Below are 21,282 nucleotides of genomic sequence, written 5' to 3' on the forward strand. Positions count from 1 at the left end.
AATGCTTGGACATGTTCTTCTACGATCTTTTGTTTCTGCACCCCATCGTTTCTCATTGCCTGCTGGCTTACAATTGTTTCTCTATGCTCCTTGGCTTTCTTCTTCTCTTCTAATTGTTTTGCCCCTTGATAACTTGCTTGAGTGTCTTGTCATATAACCACCTTTAAGAGAAGTAGTCTAACCTATAATATCAAATTTCGGTTGTCATTATTGACTCATCTTAAAGTGACATTTTCTCGAGGCTCTTTCATGCACATACTTCCTAATGACGGTGATCATTTCAGAATCACAAAATATGCAAGTTTGAGTTGTCCTCGTGTATGTCACAGGTGTTATATTTCACAATGCCCGTGGTTATGGTTAAAATAATACATTACAATTGCTGGAAGAAAAGTGGTAGTTCATTTAGTAGCCTCATATATGTTGTGGCTTGTATTTATGTTCTTTCTATTGCTTTTCCAATGTTTTAATTCAGGAAATCTATTCAATCAAGTTGCCGGGGGATCCAAAGCTTGGAGAAGGAAAGCCTGAAAATCAAAATCACGCGATAATCTTCACCCGTGGAGAAGCTATTCAAACAATTGACATGAATCAAGTAAGCACACTTTTGTACTTAATACTTTCTCAAAGGCATTGAGGTAGAGTGTTAGTGTAATTTCTGTTCCATTAAAGAGGCTTGGCAGAACGATGACTTTCTTTGTTGGATGGAATAGATTCCTCATTCCAATTTTTTCAATGCAAAATGCAACGTGTAAAGATGGAATAACTTTGCTTCATATTTCAAAAGGAAATGATTCCATGCTTGATGAATAATATGGGAAGGAGCTTAGATTAGAAAAGGCCATGCGTTATTTGCAGCATGTCCTGAGCTTTTACTAGATAAGATGGGAGATCATAATTGGAGCTTTTCTAGAGCTGGAAGTCAGGATACCGAATTTGGTTTTGCAATAGAATCAAATTGTTCTAGTCAAACTGTATTTTGGACTAAAAGTGCATAGATGCTGATCCCCTTATTAATGGTATCATAAAATGTAGGTTTTGGAAGGCATTCATCTATTTCTAATGTAGATAAATAATTATGTAAGGATAGGACATTTTCATCTCAGGGATGGGTCACAGTTGATTCAGAGACTCAAGTCGGTCCTAAAAATATTAAACTAAAGGATGTGAGAAGCCGAGTAGAGATAGAATTGGTATCTCAAAAACCAGCTATGTTAATGGTTATAGTGTCATCATTGTGGAAATGAAAGAGAGACTTTGAATGCATTTATTTGTTGTTTGACTCTTCCTTGGTTCCTGTATTAAACTGTTGATGATGGACACACATGTTAATGTGCATATCATATTGTGCTGGTATGGTTCTTTGTCTAAAGACTATTATAAATTCAAAACTCAGTATCCCCATCTTAAGCTTGGCTTTATGTGGAAAAGTGTCTGGCTGAAATGCATTTCAGGTAACAATTTCTGAACCACTATCCCTTTACCACCAGGGAATATTTAGGGGCTAAATTTCACCCATGGGATGATTTTCCAAAGAATCGTTTGCCAATTTTCATGTTATTCCTCCAAATTTTACTGCTCAAAAGTATTTTACCCTAATCACCGAACATTTTATGGTTGGCATTTTAAGAATTGGTAAGATTCACCAAGGTTTCTACCTTTTAAGATAAGTATGGATCCCTAAAATTTTCCCTGATTACCAATAGTTAACATCTTAGGAGAACATAGGATTGCAGCTTTTTATGTTTGTTCTTACTATGAATTGACCTAATCCAAATTGAGCATTTCTTCTGTTTCTGAAATAAGTATCAGTTTTATGCATGCAAGTGTGAGGAAAGTTATTCTAATGGGTTTTGTTCACACTAAGTTATTGCGTAAGTCATGATATTTATATCAGGACAACTATTTCGAGGAGGCTCTCAAAATGCGCAATCTTCTTGAAGAATTTCATGGTGATCATGGGCTTCGCCCCCCAACAATACTTGGTGTTCGTGAGCATGTATTTACTGGAAGGTATGTTTAATTTTTAGCATCTTTAATCTCATTATTTACTTCATAACATATTTTTGCTTTCTTTATTTGCTTAAAACAAAGGAATTGAAATTTTCTGATCAGTCTAACACTAGGTAAACACATGTGCAGTGTATCATCTTTAGCCTGGTTCATGTCTAACCAGGAAACAAGTTTTGTGACTTTGGGTCAACGTGTCCTGGCAAATCCTCTCAAGTAAGTAAATTTTTTTATGTGTTTTTTTTTTTTTTTTTTGTGTTTTCTTGCCATATTCCAGTAGTGCTTATATTTTCGTTGACAGTTCAAAGATGTTGCTCCGAGGAAATAATTAAGTCTGATCTGGAATTCTATGCTTTGGGTTTCTGTGAATTTGTGTTATTTCAGGGTCCGTATGCATTATGGACATCCAGATGTCTTTGATAGGATTTTTCATATCACACGAGGAGGCATAAGCAAGGCATCTCGTGTCATTAATATAAGTGAAGATATTTATGCAGGTACTGTTGATTTTTGAGTAGGAAACTCATTTCCTGTGTCTTCAAATCTTTACCTGCAATTGCAAATTTCCTTTTCAAGGTGGAATTCATTTTGAATTTAGGAAGATTTCATCAATAATCATAGAAGAAAAGCAGTGCAATCAACAACAGTTAAAAGACAGAAGCAGTTTGCATATCCTATGAACAAATATGTGAAGCATGGGTATTCAATACATGCTTTCTTCAACTACATCTCTTAAGTTGATGCATAGTGTTATGGATAAGCTTCATTTTTTTTGGTGTATCCAAAGGGATCCACGTTATATACATTCTAAATATTCCGTGAAAACTGTTCCAGTGTTTTTTTAACAATAATGGGTCATCGTATGGATGAATAAACATGGCTACGGTGGCACAGCCTTACACAGAGAGTGTCAATATATTCCTTATCCATATAGAAGTATAGTTGGAGAGTGCAGGATATTTGCTCATCAAAAACCTAAAAACACAACAATATTGATGTCTTCCAGCCCCAAAAGTTGCAGGTATACATTTGAATAAACTGTCCTAATAGCAATATTTCAAAAACATAGCATAAATAATTGAAAATGAAATCTTTATTATGTGGTTATTGTGACCTCTTGGATGGTGGTGGTGTTGATTTTTGGTAGCATCGGATTTGCTTTAATTCTTAAATTTTGCAGGGAGGCTTGGGCACATGTATTCCAAAGAACCCGGAAAGTGTTTTGGGAAATTCCACCTAGAAACAGCGGTATTAAAATAATTAATTATTTTTAAAGGGACCCTAAGTCTAAACTTAGGAAAATAAAATAATTAAAGGGTATTAATATAAACTGTGGGTGTAAATTCTAGAAGAAGACAAAGATCAAACCAAAATGATCTTAGCCATTGACTAGCTTTTAATCTGGGCCGTTGAATGTCAATGAGGAGATTATTTAAGGAAGCTTGAGGGTCACTTGGAAAAACACAGAGAGAGTTCAGAAGTTCGATTTTCTGAGCAGAGCAACTGCCGGGTGAATTTCGAGAGTGCTCTGTTGCAGAGAGGGGCAGAGAGAGTTTTGGCTGGAGGATCTTCTCCGAAGCCAAGAATACTTAGCAAAGAGGCAGAAAGACACACAGAGGAGGCAGCGCAGAGGGCAGAGAAGCCGACACAGAGCTAGGAAGGGCTCATGCAGAGCAGCTTCCAGCTTCTAGCGCAAAAGTCCAAATTTGCTGAAGGAGCTGATGTTTGAGCCGGGAGGGTTGGAAAAGGCTCTTGAACGCAGATCAATTCTCAGTTGGGCTGACACAATGACTTAGAGGCTGATGCAGGGCCCACACAGGGGCAAAGCAGAAGTCGTCGGGGAGCTCGTAGTTCAGTTGCCGTATCAATCGGGATCAACAGTGTTGAGTGAGGTAATCTCACCGGTCTTTCTTGCCAAGTGATTTTCTCTGTAACTGGATTTTCGGGAGGGCATCTAGAGTTGTATTTAGAATACTTCTGCATAGTAATAAAAACCCTCAGATCTGTTGCACCGGTTTTCTCGCCTTGGGTTTTTCTGGGGATGTTTGTCCAAAAACCACTGTGTCACTTGTGTGTATCTTTCTCTATTGTTCAAATTCTTGTTTCAACATATAATTTAATTGGTGTAGGCTGCAGTGTATGTATTTTGATATTTGCTGTAGGAAACTGCAAATAACTTGTTTATGTAAATCTAACAAGTAGGAGAAATATCGTCAGTGTTGCAGTAGGAATTCCCAGGTTTAAGGAATTTTCAGAGGTGTTAGCCTCCTCTTGAGAAGTGACTGTCCCTTGATTGGCCAAGCTTAACAGGGAGAGCTTCTAGTGTGTAATGAACAAAGTTCGTATACTTAGAGGAATGCTTTGATACCAATGTAACGAACAAAGTTCGTATACTCAGAGAAATGATCTAATACTAATGTAATGAACAAAGTTCTTATATTGCAATAATATTCAGAATACTTTGAAGACAAAGACATCCATTATAGGATAAGTAATTGTATATTGAATATTATATAAAAGAAATTGATGAGATATTTACAATGAGGATGAGGGTCTACTTATATACCTAGGCAGGTCCCTCTTCACCAATGGTCATGTCCTTAGGGACATACCTCTTCATGAACTAATTACTAGTTAATTAATCATTATTTATTATTATTATTGTTTACATTATTTGTATTATTTTATTGTATTAGAGCTTGCCGATTCTCTGACCTCTCAACTACTGCACAGAGCTAGTCTGATCCAACCATTGGCCATTAAATCTTCGTCGACGACTCGACGTTGTTTCTGTCTCTAGTGAAGCATTTTGCTATATAGTTTGGCAGATTCTCCATTTATTGCTAGGCCTCTGGACATTTGAATTAATTAAAAAAAATGGAAAAAAAAATATTTAAAAAAATACAAAAAAAGTTTAAAAAGTTCAAAAAACTATTTATAAAAAAGAAAAATTTGGAAAATATATATATATTAAAAAAATAGAAACAAAAGAGGTTAAAAAAATCATAAAAAAGAAAAAAAATTAGAAAATAGAAAAAAATATATATAAAAAAGAAAAAATAAAGACAAACTTACTTGTGCTAGCCGTTTGCTGACGCTTGACAGTTGTGGCCCGAACTACCTTGCTAGCTCCCATCGCTACCAAAGTCATCGACGATCGATCTGCCGTCTGTAGCCTTCCCTTAATGCTGATAGACCATGCCCTTGTATCGTCAACGATCGACATTAGAGCCCCCGTCCCTGCCAAAAGAAGCTTTCCCAAGCCACCAATGCAACTGATAGCCATCTTTAGCCGCCTTCGGTTGCCATGCACCACAACAACAATGACCAATAACAACCAACGAGCAATAAGAATAACCACTATCAACTACAACCATACCGGAGCAATAGCAACGCCTACTAACAACCATAGCCAGGGACTGTTGATTACAATTTACTACTACCACCAATAGCCAGGAACCACTGATTACTATAACCACCTCTTGATCCAATCTGTATAGCCGTGCCCATTTGGTCTCACGCTGAATTAATTACTAAAGTCGTATGGTCCAATCGTGGCCTATTGTACGGTCACGTTATATCATTAAGAAAGGTTATATTAAGATTGTTATATTAAAGTTTTTTAATTTATGAAATAGTATCAAACATTTCATAAAATTAAAATTAAAAATAAAAATAAAAATTCATAAAGTCAAAGTCAAAGTAATAAAAGCTTATATAGAGGGATAGATTTTATTATAGAGGAGTTAAAAGAAGTTAAAGACTTAAAATAAATCAAAGAAAACATCTTTTTTAAGCCAGAAAAATACAAGGTGGAAGTATATCTTTATATATGAAGAAAAGTTAAGTTTTATAAAACTATCTTGCAGAAAGAAAGGCTTATTAAGGACGAAATATTAATATTTTGAAGGAAAAAGATTAGAAAGGGTTACCATAAAACCCTAAGGTCAATCCAAATGGAGTCAATCATTAAAGAGAATAGAATGAAGTTCGAGGAAGGAAGGATTTCCTATAAGGGTATTTAATCACACATCATGAGTTGAGTACATTAAGAAGGATTATCCAAGAGAAAAATGTTAATATCACTATTAGTACAAGAAACAACAAAAATTACATAAATATTAATCTGGCAAATCGACTATTAATTTCAAATGCCAATGTAGGCGAAACAACAAATATTTTTGGAAACAAATATGAAATTAATGATTTACAAATAACAATAGATCATTATGAGTACTTATCTCTATTTTGTGTTGTAAAAATGTATGACAAAGAGGTTGACATAATTCTTGGTCAACCTTGGTTTAAAGAATTGGTTGCATTCATGTTAAACATAGAGAATTTTTTTGATGTTTTCTTGTAAGGGAAAAATGATCACATTTCGAGACATGGCAATGAAGTTAGATTCGATAATATCCTCATCAAAAGACTTTAAAGATGTTACGAAATTGATACCTCAAAAGAATCAAAACACAATATCAGAGAAGCAAAAAGAGCTTGAAGAAGTCATCTCCAGTAAAGACAAGGAAATTTTGCCCCTCAGAGATCATAGTGAGAAACTACTTGAACAAATCAAGAAGGCTAAGGCCATCAAGAAAAAACTCAAGAAGCGCCTATCAGAATAAGAAGAGGAAAATTTACGATTAAAGAACCTAATAAAAAATTATTAGAACAAATCAAGTGTTTAAAAGATGAGAAGCTTGAATGCCAAAATAAAGATGACTCATAAAATGAGGAACTCTTACGTCTTAAGAATCATAATCAAAGTCTACTCATTCAAATTAAGAAACTTAAAAATGCTTAGAAATCATTGAACAATGAATTAGAAGAATTTATCACGAAAGAAGTTTCGAAGTCTTCAGTCCAAGTTGAAGAAAAATATACGATCATCGATCCAATCAATAAATCAAGAAAATGACAAACCAATTCAAGGAAAAACATATTCAGATGTTGCAGTTCAGGCAATGGAAATTCCAAGTGAAGATTCTGTAACCAACTCAACAACCTCGGTACCTGAAGTAAATAAAAAATTTTCCACACACTTGATAAGATGAAGTCAAACCAAAAGAATTCCTTGTTGACATTCGAATCACAAGAGTAGACAACTCAATTAGTCTGCATATCTGTATGACGCAAAACAAAAACAACATACTTATGTTCCCAAGGATAATGATTTCAACACAATCTAGTCTGATGATAACAATTTATCTTAGCTATCAAGTAATTACAAAGTTCCTCAGAAGATTGATTTAGGATTTTCAGTTCCTTTCTCAGTTCAACGATTTTATTTATCACTCAAAGGCAAGGTTACTTCGGAGCAGGAGCGGGGAGTGACATTTTCAGAAGCTTCCGGTTCGGGAGCGATTTTTTTTAACAATACATTCTTTGTATATTTTGATGCATATATGTTAAAATTGGCAACCAGGGCAAAACTTCATGTGGGTCATCTTATTCATGGCTGATAATATTTTTATTAGATTCCTCTCGTCGAGAGGTGTAGGATTGATATAAAGATCATCCGATTCCGATAAGTATTCATGGAGATATGAATATATTTTGATTATGGAATTATTATCAAGCCGACCTAAAACTCATGTAGGCTCAGAAGCCCAACAATCGCATCTATTCACCCACCAACGTTGTGTATAAATATAAGAGGACTTTTCCTCATTTGGACTCACTCATCTCATCACATCTCTCTCTCTCTCTACTGCGCAGAAATGAGTCTCTTCTCTACTGCGCTGAAATGGGTCTCTCTCTCACACATTTGAAGCCGGAAACTGCTGAAACTGAAGCTGCAACTGCAGAAGTAAAGATTGACTTGCGTGGCCTAGAAGATCTCCTCTTTGGAACTGCGCTGTAGGTTCATCTGAACCTCTTTTGAAAGCCGCAACTTTTGGTGGTGGAATGAAGTCAATCCGACGAACGGTTTGCAAGATATAGACTGCCCTAGTTTGAAGCCGGAAACTGTTGAAACTGAAGTTGCAACTGTAGAAGTAAAGATTGACTTGCGTGGCCTAGAAGATCTCCTCATCTGAATTGCGCTGTAGGTTCATCTGAACCTCCTCTGGAAGCCGAAACTTTTGGTGGTGGAATGAAGTCAATCCGACAGTCGGTTTGTGAGATATGGTCTGCCCTAGTTTGATAATGAAGCCACTAATGCTGATGCTGCTGATCTAGGGTTTGCTACTGCTGATATGAATCAGATTTATTGTACTATTTCTCTCTGCTGAATTATTGAAGATAAAAGAAGATTTGATCAAAGGGTTTCCCCACACATTGTGGGGTTTGTCCCTGGCTAGCCGCCACATCTTGTGTCTCTTGTCTTGGCTTGTTTTCTGTCGATCGTTTAATGTTCTATCTGCACTTTACTTTATGTACATGTGATTGCTAATCACTGGAATATAATAAGAAAAAGAAGTAAACTGTTATAAGCATAGAACATACCATAACTTAACAATATATGTCAACAAAAGCATGTAGAATGATGAGTTAGATATAAAAAGCATAAAAACTTAGATTGAACCATATAACATCAATCATCTAGAAGTTATAATCTTCATCAACCACGTCCAGAGGTTAGTAACATAGAACATATCGAGTCTCATGATTCATCGATCTTAAGTTTCAAGCTTTCAAAATTCAATACATAACATTTATCATCATTGATCACCAAAATTATATAAAAATTCTAACTTGAAATGAAATGTTATAAAATGAAATGAAATGAAACAAATTTCAACTTTCACGAAGCATCATATTCATAATTCATTACCAATGAATTTTAATTACCAACTTCAAACTTCAAACTTAAATGGTCATATATTGTTTAAAAAAAAATCATATTTAAATATGAAAGCCTCAACAGTTATACAAACTACTAGAAACTAGAAAAGACAAGTAAATCTATTATCTATTGCTAATGCTTGGGCCTCTTGCTGCCACAAGAAACGTCTAATTTTTGAGTCTTGTTGGAAAATCAAGATCTTTGTCATTAATATCACCCTCTAAGCATTAATATCCAAAGGTATCTTTGTCATTATTTTTGGATCTGTATAGGGATATTTGTCATTAATATCACCCTCTAAGCATTAACATAAGATAGAAAAAACATAGCATGTCAAGTCAAGATTTTGTTTGAGTGATGGGTGCATTTTTAGTAGGGTCACGATAGAGGAGTTCGACAACCAATGTCACTAACATCAAGGTACATAGAGGGATTGGTGCTCTTGATTAAACACGAGTTCCATACCCAAATACATGACAAAATTCAATGGAAACATTACAATCCCCCTAATCTTGAAATCCAGAAAAATTGATAAGTCTGCTGGATTTTGAATGAGATCTAAAATTCTAGTTTTTCCATATGAAATCCAATGAAGTCAGAACCACTCTCAAACATCGCGAATCATTTCATGGTAATGTTAAAAATTTAAGTAAAAGGATGAAAATGAAGATTAAGGAGAATGTCAATTTTAGTTTAAGAATTTAGCATTACCATGAATCATATATCAATACTAGGGCCATAGGCTTGATCATTAGGTTGCCCCACTCAAAATTTATTGTTGCTTTGAAAAAAAATTGCATTAGGAATGTTTTTGCAAAAAAAGATTGTAAAAAAGGCTAGGGAGCAAAAATTTCGCTCTCAAGGTTGTTGCCGAAGGGAGTTCGCTCTGAGAGCGGGTTCGAGGGGGGGCGGGGAGCCGCTCCCCCACAACCCTACTCAAAGGATCATATCTTCTTGTATCTACGAAGATGAAAGTTCGGAGACGAGAAGATCAAGCCCTTTCATTAGTAAGCTTTGAGGACAAAGCTTTTTGAAGAGGAAGACAATGTTATGAATAAAATATATATATATATATTAAATAATACAAATAGTACCTTTCTAGGTATATAAGCATGCCTTCACCCTCATTGTAAATACTAAATATCTTATCAATTTCTTTTATGTAATATTCAATATACAATTACTTGACCTACAACGGATATCTTCATCTTCGAAGTATTCTGAAGATTATTGTAGTATACAAACTTTGTTTGTTACATTGGTATCTGATCATTCCTTTGAGTATATGAACTTTGTTCGTTACACAGTGGAGGAAGGTTTATGTGACTTTCCAAGCAATCAAACAGGGCTTGAACAATAGAGAGGGGGATGTCCAATTCATTCTTGTGTCCTCGATGTGATGAGAGTAGCACTAGATTCCATCTCCTGGTCATGCAGAGCCAGAATGTGCTTTGCAGCATCAACATAAATGTCGTCCTTAGCTTTATCTGACTCACTGTGCCTAGGCCCTAGACTCAAACTGGGATCTCCATGTCTTTGATTGCCCCATGATTGCTGATAGGGAGGCCTTTATGGCAATGAATTCTAGTGAACAAGCATTCACACAATGATGCACTTACCTCATGTCTTCAACTGGCACAGTGAAACAGGCACAATGCTTCATGAAACAAAATGAATTACCTAGGTTGGGAATGAAGGATTAAATTTTTTTTGCCAGAGAGTTTGAAACAAAATCCAAGAGAGATGCGAAACAAAAATGATGCAATGAAAGATTGAGGAGGACCCATACATATTGGCAATTGAATTCCCATATCAAGTGAAATAACCTCCAACAACTAGGAGCATATGTGAAATAACATGTATTGTGTTGATTTTTCTACAAGAGCACATTAGAATACTATTTTCTGCTAGATAATTACTACGTAATGCTTATCACACAATGTTCTTATGCCACTAATATCATCGAGCAATTCAATTTTAGAAAATATCAACACTAAATGTAGCAGAAATAGTAAAGATCATAGAAAGATAGCCATGCACAATAGAGACAATATTTTACCTTGGGATACCCAACCTTGGGAGAAAGCCCAACAACTTTTCATAGGAAAAAATATTTTATAGCAAGGATTACAAATCAACAATTTGTCTAGAAATTTGTGCCAAGTACAAATCCAAATACTAGTCAAAAGTTGGTCAAAGTGTCAACTAGTCAATGCTGGTCAAACCAGCTAAAATGCTCAAAAGTCAAAATTGGTCAAACAGTGAACCTATGGTCAAACTTTGGCCCTACAACTCCTGAGGTTAACTCCAGTCAAATTCCTGTGCACATGTGGCCCTCTTGCAGCTTGGTCAACTTTGGTCAAACTTGGCCCAAAACAGTTTAGTCAACTTGGGTCAAACCTAGTCAAACAGAGATAGAAATAGCTTGGTTAAAATAGTCAACTCGTCCTTTTTTTCTCCACACTTGCGACTGCCCAAGAGGCCTCAAAAAGGTGAAGAAGAAACTCAATTGGTGGAGAAAATGAGAAGTCACATCATCTATATATAGTATAGACTAGTCTAATGTCGGGGGGGGGGAATTAACCCAAGGGACACCTTTTCATGTGCTGGGCCAACTTGGTGCCCTAAAAATATATATTTTATTTTAATTTCTTAGGCCGACTTGGAGACCTCTTTGGCATGTGAGACTGAGAATACCTCCTGATGCTACACAAAAATAAACACCCTTTAAGTGAGGGAGGTATTCTCCTTGGTTGAAACAGATTTCTCCTTAGCTGAAATTTCTCCTCCATAAGAAAAGTTAATGAGCTTGCTATTTTGATACATGTCTATAGACCACTTCATCTTGGAGTAGGCAATGTGACTTCCAACATGCACGTCTATAGATCACTCCATCCTTGAGTTGGCACTGTGAGTATTCTAGTCCATTTATCCTTTGTCCAAATCAGCATGGTCAGGCCAAAGCCTTTTATGGCTCCTCAGGTAAATATATCGATTCCCTCTGGTCAAATCAACATGACCCAGCCAAAGTCCTTCATGGCTTCTCAGGAGAGGATCTGTCCTTGGACCATTCACTCCTAGCCAAATCAGCATTGCCCAACCAAAATCCTTTATGGCTTCTTAGGTGAATTTCATCCATCTCCTCTAGCCGAATCAACATGACCTAGCCAAATCCTGGCTTCTCAAGCGAAGATTTGCCCAATCCTGCAAATGCCCTTGTCCATTCACCCTTGGTCAAATAACGCAGCCAAGTCCTTCTGGCTTCTCAAGAGATGGTTTGTCCAATCTTGCAAGACATCAACACTCCTTAATGAGGGAGACATTTTGCATCACGCCAAGCTTGTCTCTGAAGTATACAAACTGCGCTCTAGACAGAGGCTTGGTTAGAATGTGCATAATCTGCTTGTCTATGGATATGTACTAGAGTTTCGCTGCTCCTTTTTTGCACCATGTCTCAGATGAAATGACCTGATCAAAATTCAATGTTGTGAACATCAACATCAAGATAAAAGTGGCAAGGGTCTGGAAAACCAAAAAATCGTAAAAATTAGGAAAATATCGGTAAAAATCGACAAACATTGGAAAAATTAAGATACCATAAAAATATCTTTAAAAATGGCAAACATCAGCTAGGCGAAAAAATCGTGATTTTGAGATAAAATCAGGATGTTATCGAGATGTTCGCAACATTGGATCAAATAGTCCTACAAGAAGCCTTCAAAGTCACATTGCTTCATGACTTGTGACACTGGCTGTGATATACTCTGCCTCTTCTGTACTGAGTGTGACAGAAGTTTGCTTCCTGCTAAACCAGGATATCATAGCTGATCCAAGTTGAAGTAGCACCCTAAGGTGCTTTTTCTGTCCTTTGTACTCTTGGCCCAATCTGAATCAATATATCCCTGCAATCTCACTTCACCACCTAAGGTATATCATATCCAACTATACCACGCTGGTACTTTAGCACATTTTGACGCATGCCTTGGCTCAACCATAAATTGACCTGTGTCCCTCACTAGATCCATCACCACAGTTGCTTTTTGATCACCTTGACGGGGTGCTTCCTTTGACATTGAAGCAGGTCCTCTTGTGGCAATCCTGGTTGCTTCCTGCTGTCATGGAGGCAAATCCTCTTGCCACTGCTACTCCCTCTGTCACTGAAGCATACTTCGCTGTTTGGCATGGTCCCCTCATAGAAGGAATACTGCTCCTAGATACCTCCCGTCTCTAAGCATCAAGTTTGACAATCTCAACCCATGACATCCTCTTGGAAGACTGCTCCTTTCATTCTTTGTTACTGTCTTCTTCCTCGGAATTGGCATCTCTTCCAGTCATCTCATAGGGTCATGGATGTCCTAACAATCTTTACAATCCTCTCTCTCAAGCATCAATCACTCTTGTTGAGTCTATGCTCGAGCTTATAGGCCATACAAGAACCTGACCAACTAGCGACTAGAGAAAAAATATCCTCATAGTCAACTCCCTCTTTCTGGAAGAACCCTCTTGCCACAAACCTTGCTTTTTACTTCTCGATGCTGCCATCTACTGCATGAATCATTGCATTGGTAGTCTTCACAATTCTTCCTTTCTGCAAAACTCCACTCAGGAGGCCATGGAAGAACAAATTATAACCATGCAAAATACAAGGACGGGAGATTGACCAAAAAAAATAAATAATAATAATCAAGAAATATATGAAATAATTATCGCTTGACTAAGGAAGAAACTTTTGAGGATTGTCAACTCCCTCTGAGAAATCTGTAAGAGAAACTCGATATCCTGTCATGTGCCTAGAGGCACAAATTTCCACAAACATTACTGTTAGTAGATCCTAAAGGAAGAATTCCTTTGACTTCTTCTGAGGTGGATGCTCATCATCATCATCATCATCATCAATATTGGTTGTTGATGCATGCTAATTTTCCTGCCTTTTCTTCTCAAGGCACTGGGTGGCATAGTTTCCAAAATTATGACAAATGAAGCACTTGACCTTTGACATATCATCCTTTTTCTGATCCTGAACAAGGATGAGTCTTCTACTTGTATTCTTCTCATCAAACTTTCCAAAGTTCATTCTCCCTTTTCATTTCCTTGTATGAGCTGCAAGGGCTTGTGTTCCTTCAACGTACAGATTCTGCAAGCCATTCTTGGACAACAATCTGGCGTCCTCTTGGACACAATCAATGTGTAGCTTATCAAACGTGGGTAGTTTTTCTCATGCACAGATTCCCTGAATAGATGGCTCCCATGAGGAAGGAAATCCATTTAGATTCACTGTGACAAGCTTTGTATCTTCAATGGTGTCTCCAATGGCTACAAGCTCATCTCTGATTTGGGAAACTCTCTTAAGATAAGAGAGTACAAAACTTGGTCTAGTCATCATGACATTACAAAGACGATTTCTCAAAGTTAACTTCCTGTTAATGTTGCTGCTTTCAAACAATCCTACCAGAGCATCACATACTTCCTTGGCAGTCTTCAATGCAACAATATGAGGAATCAAGTGGTCCTTTATAGAATCTTCCAAGATTCTCTTAGCCTTGGCTCCATTCTTCCTATACTTGGCTTTCTCCTTTCCTCCCTCTGGCTCTGGAATGACTTTCTCCACGTGATTCTGAAACTCATTCTCTTCCAAGATAAGGAGTATCCTGGTATTCTAAGATTCGAAGTTGATGGCAGCATCTAACTTGTCTTTAACTCTGAGACTTGGTGCCATTTTGGCAAGAGATCCAAAAAAATAATGAAGATGCTGAACACTTGTGTCTTAGGCTGATTTCAATTGCTGCAATTTCAACAAAGGTCTGATACCATGTTGATTTTTCTAGAAGAGCACAGTAGAATACTATTTTTTGTCAGATAATTACTACCTAATAATTTTTATACAGTATTCTTATGCCATTGATATCATCAAGCAATTACACTTTAGAAAATATCAATAGTAGTTGCAGCGGAAATAGTAAAGATCATAGAAAGACAACCATGCACAATAGAGACTATTTTTACCTTGGGAAACCCAACCTTGGGAGAAAACCCAACAATTTTTCTTAGGATAAATTAATTTTCAGCACGGTTTACATATCAACAATTTGTCTAGAAATCTGTGCATGTACAAATCAAATACTAGTCAAAACCTGGTCAAAGTAGTAGCAAGTCAACGCTGGTCTAACCAGCCAAAATGTGCAGAAGTCAATGCTGGTGAAACAATCAGCCTGTGGTCAAACTTTGGTCCTGTGAATCCTGCGGTCAACTGCAGTCAAATTGTTGTGCATGTGCAGCCCCCCCCCTATAGCTCTGTCAGCTCTGGTCAAACTTGGCCAAAACAGTTCAGTCAACTTGGATCAAACAGTGAGAGAAACAGCTCAGTCAAAACAGTCAATTCATCCTCCTCCTCTCCACATGCGGCTGTACAAGAGACCTCAAAAAGATGATGAAGAAACTCATTTGCCCGGTGGAGAAAATGAGAAGTCACATCATCTATATATACTAGTCAAATGGGGGTAAATTAACCCAAGAGACACACCCTTTCATGAGCTTGGACGACATGTCTTCCTGGGCCAACTTGGTGCCCCAATTTTTTTGTTTTTGTTTTGTTATTTTATTTTAATTTTCCTAGGCTGACTTGGAGACCGCTTTGGCATGTGGGAATACCTCCAGATACTACACAAAAATCAACATATTTCATATGCCGATTCTATTCTAAGAGTTGATTCACTCACACTTTGTAGGGCAGTCACAGCAGCCTTCATGAGCCTTATATAAATTTTGACTTTAGCTACAGCCCTCCTGACAGTATTGCTCTGATATAATTGCTGGGATTTAATAGGGAGATTGTATTTGTTTTGTTAAATAATGGAGCCATTAAAAACTTTATCATTCTTTTTTGATAATAAATATGTTAATTTAACTCTCTTGAACTAACCTATACTTAATGTTGGTTCACTAAGATTTATTGTGGCCAAGATCAAGATTCCTTACATAAAGAAACTTTTTTGACAACACTTTATTAAGTGTTAGCCATCTTATAATAAGTCTCTGAGTGGTGTTGATCTTTTATTTGTAACCAGGGTTCAAGTGCCTAACATGTTTAATGTTCGACTTGTCTGTCTTGATGTCCATGTATCCAGATGTTATGTAAGCTATCTTCAGCCACTCTAACTTGGCAAAAATTGTGGTATTTGAGTTAACTGTGCACTCATGGGAACAATTCTATATTGAACTTGATGGAAGCATTTGCATTGTGAATTTAATATTTATAGGCATATTCAGTAGATTGATACCTGGTTGACATTTTGTTGACCAATTTTGACGTTTTAACTTGACTCATTTATATTATTATTTCAATATAGAAGTAAATACATGAAAACTTCTTTGTTTGTTGATTAAATTTTGTATTCTTTTGGAGTTCATGAGTTTTTTCTTTCGTATCTTTGTAATTTTCCTGTACCCAACACAATTGTACAATAATTATCTGCAAAAAATGTCATTGATACCATTCTTCAATAAAAATGAGTTGTGGTTAGCTACTGCTCGATATCTTTTGCCAAAGATTGGGAGTAATAGGGACTGGATGCTAGCAAAATGCTATATTGGAGTTTTCAAGAAAAAGCATACATGTAAAATAGGCATGATAGCAAACATATGCCTGTCAAATATGTATGATTAACAGCATCTTGCAACATGCAGGCTTCAACTCCACTTTGAGACAGGGAAATATCACTCATCATGAGTACATTCAGGTAGCTGTTTATCTGTATTATTTTGTTGTTTTCCCTTTCATTCATGGACATTTTCCTTTGTTATGAACATATAAATGGACATTGCAACAGGTTGGAAAAGGACGAGATGTGGGACTTAATCAAATTGCTCTGTTTGAGGGTAAAGTTGCTGGTGGCAATGGCGAACAGGTTCTTAGCAGAGATGTATATAGACTTGGAACGCTTTTTGACTTTTTCAGGATGTTGTCGTTCTACTTCACGACTGTTGGCTTTTATGTTTGTACGATGGTTAGTAGTGAGTTATCATATATATTTGACTTTCCATACCACATTAGTTTGGCAAGTGTTTATGATTTGATGATGAAGGTCTATGAAGAATGTTAATTCATACTTACTCGTTTCTGATGCAGTTGACGGTCTTGACAGTCTACGTTTTTCTTTATGGTAAAGCATACCTGGTAAGTATCTTTTGGTGGTGAATTATTGAAATAACAGATATTCATAATGGTGTGGGGAAAATTTCTGATAGAAACCCATTCAATTTTCCACGAAATCTATCAGAGAAAAATGTATAATTTTAACTTGCTGTTAAACATAGTTTGCAAGGATGAACATGTTTTCAGTATATTGACATTCCTGAGTTCAAGATTTATGCAGTCCAGTTAAAACAAAATCTTAGGGCCTTTTGTTTAGCTTGCTGTAAGTTTAATATCTTAAACTGTATTATTAAATTTCAATTAAATTCTTTTGGCAGGCCCTGTCTGGTTTGGATATTGCAATCACCGACAAAGCTCGTTCTTTGGATAGCACAGCTCTGGAGGCAGCTCTCAATACACAGTTCCTGTTCCAAATTGGTGTATTTACTGCTGTGCCAATGATCATGGGGTTCATCTTAGAACAGGGACTTCTGAAGGTTTGTCAAAATCTAGTTGTATAGTTTCTTTTATCCTTGGACTCATTACAATGTCTCATTATGCTTTTTCACCTGCATGTGAATTTCCATCCATTTACTTGGAGATGATAGATCTACTATAATTATTTATTCCTCTGGTTGGCTTATAATGGAGTGTTTGCAGTGCAAAAGGCAGTGATAGTTATGCACATGGTAACGTTGTTTGGGAAATAAAGATAGAAATGGAATGAAGTAAAGTGCTTAAAGAAAAAATAAAAAGAAAAGTTCACAAAAATAAGAGTTACACACAGAGACACAACTTTTTGCTTCATATCCCACAAATGCATTACCTTACAAAAAAGTATCCAAGATAAAATCATGGATGTGTGCTTATATACAATGATGCACAAGTTCCCGAAGCATGGGAATGGTTGGAATGCAGTTATGAGTGTCCTGAACATAATGGCAGGTTGGGAGAAAGAATTATATATACTAAAAAATATAAAAATAAAAAGGCATTAAACGACAATGTCTTTACGTTCACCAGGCCTTATCATAACTCTATATATTATATAAATGTGAGGTGATTGAATAAGCTTTTGTTTTGATAATTTTTTTGGGTTCGTGGCATGTTACCGCAAAATCTAACACCCTGGTGCAAAGCCTCACTAAGCACTCTAGGTTAGGGACAACAATAGGGTCAATGACCCAATCAACTTTGTAATTGTTCCTCTACTGTTTTGTGGATGGATACTATCCCTACAAGGTGTTGATTTTTCAGTACAATTGATACAAGTACTTTATTTGTGAACTATGGTAGTTACTTGTGAATATATATTATAGTTCTTTTATCCTCATCAAGCAATCACACTTCAGAAATTCAACTAATGCCATGAAAAGAAAGTAGATATCACAAATTACAATGTGTGTGAGAGAGATATGTGAGTGATAAGTGTGTATATAAAATGAAAAAGTTCGAATGTGTTTTATACCCAAAATACCCAAGAGACATGTCTGTTAAATTAAATCACATCTCTTTGTAAATTAAATTCTATTAAGTCTGCACATTCACATTTTTACTCATATTTGTTAAAGTGTTGAAGATCACTTAAATAATGGTGGACATTAACTTGGTAAGTATATTTATTTACATCTTGTTCTTATTCCGTCTTTTATGCAAATACTTGCTTAAATTATGGTGGGTAGTAACTGTGAAAATTTCTACACTCCGAAGTAACCCCTACTGCAACGAATTTGAATCTACTTCACCTACTTGATTTTTAGAATACATTCATTAAGTTATTCCTCTGAAGACTGAAGCAAATTACTTCTGCAACCTACACTAATTAAATACTTGATCTCATGAAAAAGAAAACAGAGCAAAGAACAAGATACATAGGACACACTTATATTTGGACACAATAGTCCCTAGAAAAACCCAATGCGGGAAAACGGTGCAACAGTTCTGAGGGTTTATTATTATGCAGGAGAAATATCTAAATACAAATCTGGGATGCTCATCTAGCAATCCTTTACAAAGAAAATACTAACAAAAAATCTTAGTGAGTTTTACCTCACTTTACGTGGCAAAATTCCAGCTGATTCGGCACAAGATTGGCTAACCCTGACTATTTTTGCGCTGGCTCTGTATCATCCCTATGTCACCTTCTCTGTCCTCTGCGTCAGCTCTCCCGCTGTTCCAGCAGTTCTGACAGTTTCGGTTATTCTGTTAGTTTCGGATTCTGCGTGATTGGCAACTTTTCTGCGTTAGCTTTCTTGGCTACTGCATTGCCTCTGTGTTAGCTCTCCCGACTGTTCTGACAATTTCCGACAGTTTCGGCTGTTTCGGTAGTTCTGGATTTTGCATGACAATCAAATTTTTTGCGTCAAATCTATCAGCTATTGCGCTGCCTCTACGTCAACTCTCCCGGTTGTTCCTGGCAGCTCCGATAGTTCTCGACAGTTTCTGCTGTTCCGACAGTTCTAGATTCTACGTGATAGGCAACTTTTCTGTGTCAGCTCTCCTAGCTACTGCGCTGCTTCTCTGCAAGCTCTCTTCACCTCTCCGTTAGTATTCTCTGGAAAGTCCTTCTCCCCGATTCTAATTACCCCTCTACTGCTGAATGATCACTTAGTTCGAATTTCTTAGCTTCCTACCCCCAAAAATTGAACTCTAGATCAATTCTCTATGTGTGTGAGTGTTTCCAAATGAACCCCAAGCCTCCATTTTATACTTTTCTTGTTGAATCTTCAACGACCGAGATTAAGTCTCTAATCAACGGCTAAGATTAAAACATAACTTGATCCGCCTTCTAGATCATTCTCACCCATATTTTGATTAGTACCCATTAATATTTTAATTTTCCTTAGTTCAGACTTAGGAACTCCCTTAAAAATATTAATTATTTTAATAAAATACAATGGTGGAATTTCACCAAATGGTTTCTGAGTTCTTTAGAACTCATTTTCCTTAGCCTCTCCACCAATTTTCAAGGCTAGAGCACTTCTGATGCTACCAAAAACTAACACTCCCTCTTAGCAAGGAAAGTGCTCTAGCAACAATGTCCACCTGCATGCTGCTCTGTTTTTGAAGCATCTCCTTTCTGCATTGCTGCTGCCACCAACATTGTGCCACTGCTTCTACTGTACTGCTGCCCATGACACTGCCACTGCCACTGCTGCATCTATACTACAACTCCCTCTTAAACACTACATCTGCTATGCTGCTAACATTTCCACTGCTAACACTGCATCCATACTGCAACTCAACAACTGAAAGACATTGAAAATTAGTTGAACTTAACTGTGCTCAACATAAGACAATGAATGTTGGAATTTGATTGCTGCTGACCCTCTGAATCTTCTGCGTTGCTGCTGGCCTCTGCACTATCCCAACTGCACTGCTGCCAACCTTGCTCTGCGCTGATCAGTCTCTGGTCCCAAGCTATTGCATTTGTACTCCAAACACTCCACAACATCATCTGACACTAAGTCCATCTCGCTATTGCTGAATCTTGGGCTCCCATAGCAAGGAATTGATCCAAGAGGTGGACTCCTCAAGGATCCTGCCCACATGTAGTCCTCCCGACTACAGCTCAATATTGCCCCATCTCCCACCTGGAGATGCGTGGGCACTCATGGCAAACTCATCCTCGTCAATCTTTGTTGAAGTAGCCTTAGGATCATGTTTCTCATCCTTATCCTTTTTCTTCAAAGGACACTGGGATGCATAGTGGCCCAACTCACCAGAACTGAAACATTTCACCTTCGAAATGTCCTTTCACTTCGGCTCTGCTGTCCCTTCGATGCCATAGCTGTGTTCTCCTCCTCCTCCTTCGTCTTTGTGCCACTCCCACTGTTTTCACAGAGGTTGACCTTCACTAGGTCCCTCCTTAACTTCTGTTGAAAAGCCGCCCACATCTTCTCCCATGAAGGTAGTTTTTCTCTACCCATTATGCTTTGGACGAAAACTTGTCGTTCATCCAAGACTCCATTCAAGGCTATCCTCACCATCGTAGTTGACTGAGGAGTGAACCCCACTGCACCAAGCTGGTCCCTATTGTCCTAAAGACGCTGAAGATAGAGTTTCACCCCTTCTCCTTTTTGCATCAAAGTCCGCTGCAACTTCTGCTCCAAATACATCTTTCGTTGTTTGGAATAGCTTTCATATAGAGAAGACAAGGCTTCCCACATCTCTCGGGTTGTATCCTTACCCTGCAAGTGTGAGACCACATGCTCTCAAACTCCATCGAGAATGAGCCTCTTTGCCTTCCCCTGCTCGGCGTTGTACTTCTTCTTTTGATTGTTGTTAGTAGGAACAACTACAACACTTTTGACGTAGGCCTCGAGATCATATTCCTCTAGAACAACTAAGATTC

General features: G+C 37.1%; 1 pseudogene across 1 annotated transcript in view; it reads left to right on the forward strand.

Moving 5' to 3' along the window:
- LOC149154710 (callose synthase 9-like) overlaps positions 1-21,282 on the forward strand; it is a 241,198-nt pseudogene that overhangs the window by 172,469 nt on the left and 47,447 nt on the right. The window contains exons 36-43 of the transcript XR_016262850.1: positions 476-595; positions 1,898-2,013; positions 2,143-2,226; positions 2,395-2,507; positions 16,481-16,533; positions 16,624-16,800; positions 16,923-16,970; positions 17,267-17,425. The product of XR_016262850.1 is annotated as a callose synthase 9-like (transcript). The remainder of the gene's footprint in view (positions 1-475; positions 596-1,897; positions 2,014-2,142; positions 2,227-2,394; positions 2,508-16,480; positions 16,534-16,623; positions 16,801-16,922; positions 16,971-17,266; positions 17,426-21,282) is intronic.

The sequence above is a fragment of the Pinus tabuliformis genome, chromosome 9 (genome assembly GCF_031772625.1).
Source record: "Pinus tabuliformis cultivar Carrire ecotype Pingquan chromosome 9, CPIR1, whole genome shotgun sequence".
Classification (NCBI taxonomy): domain Eukaryota; kingdom Viridiplantae; phylum Streptophyta; class Pinopsida; order Pinales; family Pinaceae; genus Pinus; species Pinus tabuliformis.